Below are 7,544 nucleotides of genomic sequence, written 5' to 3' on the forward strand. Positions count from 1 at the left end.
GCCGCCCCCTCCCACCCTCTATTAAGTGTAAGTCTTCTTTGTCTCTGGAGGAGGCTGCGAATGGGGTGAGCTGCTGGAGGTCTGTGTGCCCCTCACCCACTTCCCTTCCCCTCCTACCCCTCCACACCCCTCCCCTCTGTTACCCCCATCTTCCAGACCGACCGATCCTGCGGGTCCTGCTAGTGCCTAAGTGGCTGTGAGTAAGGTAAGTGCCCCCTCCCCTGCTCCTGCCTCAGCCCCTCCCTTTTTTCTCCTCTTTTCCTTCTTCCCCCCCAACCTTTTCATGAAGTCAGGTCCCCCCTCCCCAGTTGGCTTCTCTTAGTGCCCAGGAGGATTTGTGTAAGTGTGGGTTGAAGGTCCTGGAAGTATCAGTGCCTTTGTTTGTGTGAGTGTTGTGTATGTAGAGTAGGAGTGTGTGTGTGTGTGTGTGTGTGTGTGTGTGTGTGTGTGTGTGAGTGCAGGGGTGAATCTGGATGGTTTGGGGGATCATGAGGTGAGGGGGTGTGGTGGAGGCCAGTAGGGAGAAGCATTTGGGAACACTCCCTCCCTGTCCTCCTCAGGTGGACTTTTCCATTCTCTTTTCCTCCCTTCCTCCCATCCTTGGCTTGGTCTGAGGGCTGGGGAGAAGGGAGACAGTCTAGGAACTCTTCCCCTTCCCTTTTCCTTGTTGTCTCTTTTGTTTGGTTTCCTTTAATTGAACAGTATATTTGGTTTTGTTCTGGTTTCCACGGAAAGGGGTGTGTCATGTAGGGATTGTCCCTGTACCTGCGGATTTCTATGATTTGCAGGCTGAAAAAAGAGAGTTGTTTTAATGTGAACTTCTCTCATTATGAAGGATTTGGAGCATTTTGTCATAGGGCTATTGATAGCTTAGATTTCTTCCTTTGACCTACTGGATAATGGATCTTAATCTTAGAAACTGGAATCAGTTCCTTCTATAGCTTGCATATGCAACAGCCCTTACAGAACTGTATTGCAAAGATGTTTTTCCTCATTTAATTGCATTTGATCTGTTTGCGCAAAAACATTTCAACTTTATAGAAGCAGAATCATCTATTTTATTTTCTGTTTTCCTCTGTTGCTTGTTCTGTCATAACCTCTTTCCCTAAAGATGTGAAAAGTAATTTCCTCCTTGCTCCTCTAATTTGCTATTTATTCCCCTTTTACACCAAATTTATGCATCCATTTGTAGTTTAATTTGATAGGTGGTGTGAGGTGTTATCCTATCAAATTTCTGACAAACTGCTTTTCCCTTATGCAATCAGTTTTTTAAATCAAATTGTGTGTCCTCCCCTGCCCTCCCCCCCTAGCCCCACAACTTCTGTCCTTGAATTTCTTAAACATGATTCTATTTTATTGGTTTGCTTTTGTACATTGCATACCTAATCTTTTCCATTGATCAGACTTTCAATTTTTAACAAGTTCAAATTGTTTTCTGGATAGCTAGGTGTCTCACTGGGCCTGAAGTCAGGAAGACTCATCTCCTTGAGTTCAAATCTGTCCTCAGTCACTTACCAGCTGTGACCCTGGGTGAGTCACAACCCTGTTTACCTCAGTTCCTCATCTGTCAAATGAGCTGCAGAAGGAAATGGCAAACCTCTCCAGTATCTTTGCCAATAAAACCCCAAATAGATTCAGGAAATGTCATATGGGACTAAACAATAACAGTAATTGTTTTCATAATCACTGAACAGTAGCAGAGTTTGAGATCTGCTGCAGATAATCACTAACTCCACACCCCTTTCTTTTCTCTTCCCCCCCTCCGTTATTTCCCTTGAGATATTTAACCTCTTTTTAAACATTTTTATTGATATTTTCTGTTTATTACATCAGCAGAGTATCCCATGTATATCTCCCACTCCTCATCCTCAAGAGCCATGCCATGTAACAAATTGTATTTTTGTTTTAGAGAGGAACAGAAAAGCCAGCACAACTGACCAATGCATTTGGGAAAAGGTGTTCAATGTGTAACACATGTGGACCTCTCACCTCCAGGACCCGGTAGGGTGGTGATGTTTTCTCATGTTTCCTTTTCAGTTCTATTTGATCTTTAATATTTTGTTACAGGTACTTTTAATTTTTTGTGTGTCATTCTTTCTATTTTCATTGTTGTAGTTACTGTGTATATATACTGTTTTCTTGGCTCTGCTCAATTCACTTTGTATCATTTCATAAAGATGTTTCTATACTTCTCTGTACTTATCACACACACCATTTCTTACAGCATGGTAGCAGTATTCTATGACATTCATGTTCCATACTTTGTTTAGCCATTCCGCAGTTGATATGCATCTACATTGTTTCCAATTCTTGGCTGTCACAAAACATGCTGTTATAAACATTTTGGAGTATATAGGGACTTTTTTCTTATTGATAGCTTTCTTGGGGGTGTAATGGAGTCCTTGTTTTAAAGGCTTTGGACATTTCTTTTATTTTCTTTGCATAACTTTCAAAAATGGATATGTCATTTCACAGCTCCACCAACAATGTATTAGTTTGTGTATATTCCCACACCCTTGTTTAGGTATCAAAACCATATTTGTGCCATAAAAGGAATGTGATAGGGCTCCTTTTTTCAGTGTCATTTCAAATACTTCACATAGTTTTGGGATGAAATGTGTTTTATATGTTTTGTAGAATTCCTTTTTAAATCCATACGGTACTGGGAGTTTTTTCCTAGGGAACTCATTGATGCCTTGTTCAATGTCTTCTTTTAAGGTAGCATTATTTAAGCATTCTCTTTTGTTCACATGGTTAGCTTATATTTTTGTAAGTATTCATCCATTTCATGTAGATTGTCAGTTTTCCTGGCATGTGATTGGGCAAAATAACTTCTAAGCACTGATTTGATTTCATCTTCATTGGTTATGCATTTGCCTTTTTGCTTTTGAGGCTACTAATTTGGTTTTCTTCTTTCTTTCTGTTAATCAATCTGTTTATCTATTTTGTGCATATTTTCATAAAACCAGCACCTACTTTTATTTATTAGATTGATTTTTTAAAAATTTTCTTAATCTCCTCTTTGATTTAAAGATTCCCATTTTGATGTTTGATTGGGGATTTTCTCTTTGTTCTTTTTCTACTTTTTAAAATTTCATGCCCAATTCCTTGATCTGCTCTTTCCCTGTTTTATTGATGTAAGCATTTAGAGATAGAAATTTCTCCTAAGTACTTACTGCTTTGACTGCATCCCACAAATTTTAGCATGTTGCCTCATTGTTGTAATTCTCTTTAATGAAATTATTGGTTGAATCTATGATTTGTTCTTCAACCCACTCATTCTTTAGTACTAGGTTATTTTGTTTCCAATTAATTTTTAATCAATGCCTCCACATCTCAGTTATTTATATTGCATTGGGTCTGTAAAAGCTGCATTTCATATTTCTGTGTTTGTCCATTTGTCTGTAAGGTTTTTATGCGCTAATATATGTTCATTTTTTGTGAAGGTGCTATGTACGGCTGGGAAAATGTAATATTCCTTTTTATTTCCATTCAGTTGTCTCAAAAGTTCTATCATGACTAACTTTTCTAATATTCTTTTCCTCTCCTTAAGTTCTTTTTTATTTATTTTCTGCATAGATTTTCCTAATTCTGAGAAGGGAAAGTTGGGGTTCCTGCTGAGTATAGTTTTACTATTTCATTCTGTAAATCCTTTAACTTTTTATTTTAAGAAGTTGGATGGTCTGCCATTTGGTGCATATTTGGTTAGTATTGGTATTATATTGTCTATGGTACCTTTTAGCAAGGTATAGTTTTCCTGCTTATCTCTTTGAATTAGGTATGTTTTAGCTTTTGCTTTGACTAAGAGCATGATTTCTGCCCTCGCATTTTATACTTCATCTACAGCCTAAGTGTGTTTAATGGGAGGCTGAGGGGTGGGGGTGGGGGTGGGCGTTGGATTGACTGAAGCTTCAGGCCTTTTCACACTGCTGTTCTTAGAAGTAGTTCTTGGGGTTTGAAAGTTTTTTGTGGTCTGAAGTAATGTGATTTGGGGAGAGGTTTAGTCATTGCTTTCCTAGTCTATGCTCTGGTGCTTACCCAGTAAGAACCCCCAATCCCTTAGGAGTGCAATCGATACTGCTACATGGGGTCCCTGCTCCCTTTGGACCAGAAGTAACCTTACCCCTCAGGGCCCCTGTTCCTTTGGGACTGCAAGTGAAACTTCCAGAGGGTCCCTGCTCCCTCTTGGCAGAACATGCTCCTCTTTGCCCTTGAACTGTGACCCAGAGGTCTATATAGGCAATGGAATGTCCAAACAGCTTCCCATCTTGTGTCTAGTGCTAGCACAGGGGTCTCTGTAATCTCTTTCTAGCCAATTGCTAAGTCTCCTAATTGTATCTGGCTTGAGAACTCCCAAAGCTGCTGCTGCTTCTGACTATTAAAATTAATAAAATAATTATAATATAACAAGTGTATAATGAAAAGAAATAGAAAATAATTCTGAGGTAGAAATTTTCAAAGTAAATAAATAATGATTTCATAGTAATGATTGACAGGTTCTCCTTAAGTTCAGTCAACTAATTCCTTAGTAATTAGTGACAGAGGAGTGATTTCAGAGGTTATTTTATTTTATTTTATCTTTTTTAGTGAGGCATTTGGGGTTAAGTGACTCCCCCAGGGTCACACAGGTAGTAAGTGTCAAGTGTCTGAGGACAGATTTGAATTCAGGTCGTTCTAACTTCAGGGCTGGTTCTCTATTCATTGTGCCACATGGCTGCCCCCATAGTTTGTTTTTATAACAGAAAAGAGAAATAAAGAAATTACAGCAATCTTAGGAAACTTGTTTTGAACATAATTCCGGTCATCTGAATGATTTGCTTCTTCCAGGCTTTCTTAAGCCAAATTCCTACTGTTGGCAACGTTTAGCTGTCAAAGTGAGATTACCCCAGAAGTCCTTGCCCCACAGCTGAAGTATTCTATAACCAGAAATTTTCCTTTCAACAGGCCTGTAGTTTGAACAAAGGCAGGGAAAGAGGAACTTGTGGTTTATACTTAGCAGTCACCCCCACCCCTCACCCCCCATCCTGCACATGCCAGAAAGGGAAACCCAATCTTAGAAGATTACACTACTCAACTCATACATAAGCTCTAGCTGAAGAAAAATAAGGGAGCTTATCCCCTAAGTCTAAAGAACTTAATCTTTTGTCAACCCCCCTTTCTACCACTGCCAGAAAGGAGAACTTAGCCTTTGAAAATAGTCTTCTAATACTTTGATTATTTTGTTCCTACAATGATATATGTCTTACTGTAAATTATCTGCTACTAAATGTTGAAGTCTTATCAATCTATCTATTCACTAAATCTATAGGTAACCTAGACTAAAGAGAATACCTTTGTTAGTTTGTCTTAGCTGTTAGGGCTAGCTTTTCCTAAAGAAGGGAGAGCAATCCTACAATCCAACTAAAATTAAATCAAAGTCATCAATACTAACTGATTTAAATGGTATTCCTTTTTAGTCCACCACCTAGTCCCACCACTGGGGTTTCATGCGCATGGGTTGCAGGCAAGCCTGCAATCCTGTGCTACAGATCTCTCCTTCTGGCCTCTCAAGTTGTCTTGGGCTTGGAAGAATGACTCAACCTGGCCTTTTGTCAGTTCTGCCACTCAAGAATTTGATGTGAGGCTTTCTTTTAAAGTTGTTTGGCGGGGAATGTTGAGAGAAATTGGTTTGGTGCTTCCTCTACTCAGCCTTCTAGCTAATAACTTCTTGAATTGCATTAGTGATCATTTGATCCTTTGTGAAGTGCAAGAACCAACAAAGGGGAAAGTGAATTGTTGCCTGACTCTCAATGCTGAGAGTGTTTCTCCTCTCTCCATTTTAGTGGGAACAAACTTGTTAGGGCACACACCAGGGATGGCATTCGTTATGGTATACCATAATGTGAAGGCATTTGATTGCAAAGAAAGAAGCAGACCACCCCAGCATGGATGGGGTAGTTCACGTTCTCTGTGGGGTGATGGGTCTCACTCCCAGACCCTTGAACCCATTGTACATAAAGCTACTTGAGAAGTTACTAATTCATGTAGGGCAACTAAAGCTTTTCCCCCCTTAGGTTGGGTGTTGAATTTAGATGGGACTGAGCACTTGCAGAACTTCCATGCACTGAGAAGGAACTCTTTTCTTGTCCTTCCTTGGCCTCAAGGCAGCCTCCTGGACAGTGGCTTGGCAAGAGTCTTCTGGAATCTCAGAATCCCTCCATCTAAGTGGTTCGGTGCTTAGAGAACTGGGCCTGGAGTTAGGAAGATCTGTATTCAAATCCAGCCTCAGGCACTTACTAGCTATGTGACCTTGGGCAAGGGCAAGTCAGAGTGTTCCAAGTCAAGCACTCTTTCATCTTTCTGCCTCCTCAGTAAGATTGACAACCCCTCTGAATGGGTCTGTGATCTTAGAGAGTGGTCTGGGGCACTAAGAGGTTAGGTGACTTGACTGTGTTCATGCTGCTAGCATAGGTCCAAAGCAGGACTTGAACTCTGGCCCTTTATCCTTAGGCCTCAGAGAATCCTTCACTTCCATCCAGACACAGTTCAAGCATCGCATATTCCATGTAGCGTTTCTTGATTCCAGCTGCTAGTAGCCTCACTGCCAGGCTGCCTTCCACTTTGCCTTCATTTAACTTTATTTTCTATATACTTTTATGTGTTTTCTGTCTCATTAGAACTTAAGCTTCTAGTGGTTAGGGACTGTTGGGGGAGGGGGCAAAGAGTGTGTTGTTGTGTCATCTAGAAAATATTTGTTCAGGCTCTCTCTAAATCGAGCAAGGGCATTTATTCAGAGTTAATGCACCCAGAGGGATTTTCTCCTCAAGGGAGGCAGGAGCAGCCCCAGATGGAATTTAAATGGTTCTTTTATAAGGCAAGGGTGCTAGGATTGGGTGATGGAAAAGGCGAATGTTAATTAGCTCTAAGGTTACTACAGGGTAAGTAAGTACCACACAGTAGGTACTCTGTGGTTTTGTGGTCAGTTATTAGGGACTGGAGTGTGATCGGTTAGTTCAGTGACTCTGGACACACACTATTGTCAAGGTTATTATCTGGATACAGGTTGTTGTCAAGGACAACATCCTCATCAGGACTGTGTCCTTAATAGTGTTTGCATCTCCAGAAACTAGCAGTGTGCCTGTTATGTAGGAGGCACTTAAGAAATGATTGTTGAATGCTTAATTAGGCCACCTGTCTTTCTCTGTGCCCAGCACATGGGAAGAGCTTAATCTATAGCTATAGAATTAATAAATTAGTGAGTTGTAGGTCTAAGCTAGAGTAATTATTAATTATATTTATATCTCTTACTTATAATGTTCATCAGTTATCATTTTATTATTTTATCTATCGTATCTATTTCATTCATTCCCTTGTAGTTTAATTTGATCTGTGGTATGAGGTGTTGATCTCCTATCAGATTATGGCCAAACTGCTTTCCACTTATGCCATCTGGTTTTATTTTTTTATTTTTTATTTTATCAACTACAGATAGTTCTCACAAATGGACAGTTGGAGAAACCTCATAGTAGAACGATTTTGAAGTAATATGAATTTGCCCACAAACT

The sequence above is a fragment of the Vombatus ursinus genome, unplaced genomic scaffold, assembly GCF_900497805.2.
Source record: "Vombatus ursinus unplaced genomic scaffold, bare-nosed wombat genome assembly UNPS02003565.1, whole genome shotgun sequence".
Taxonomy (NCBI): Eukaryota; Metazoa; Chordata; class Mammalia; order Diprotodontia; family Vombatidae; genus Vombatus; species Vombatus ursinus.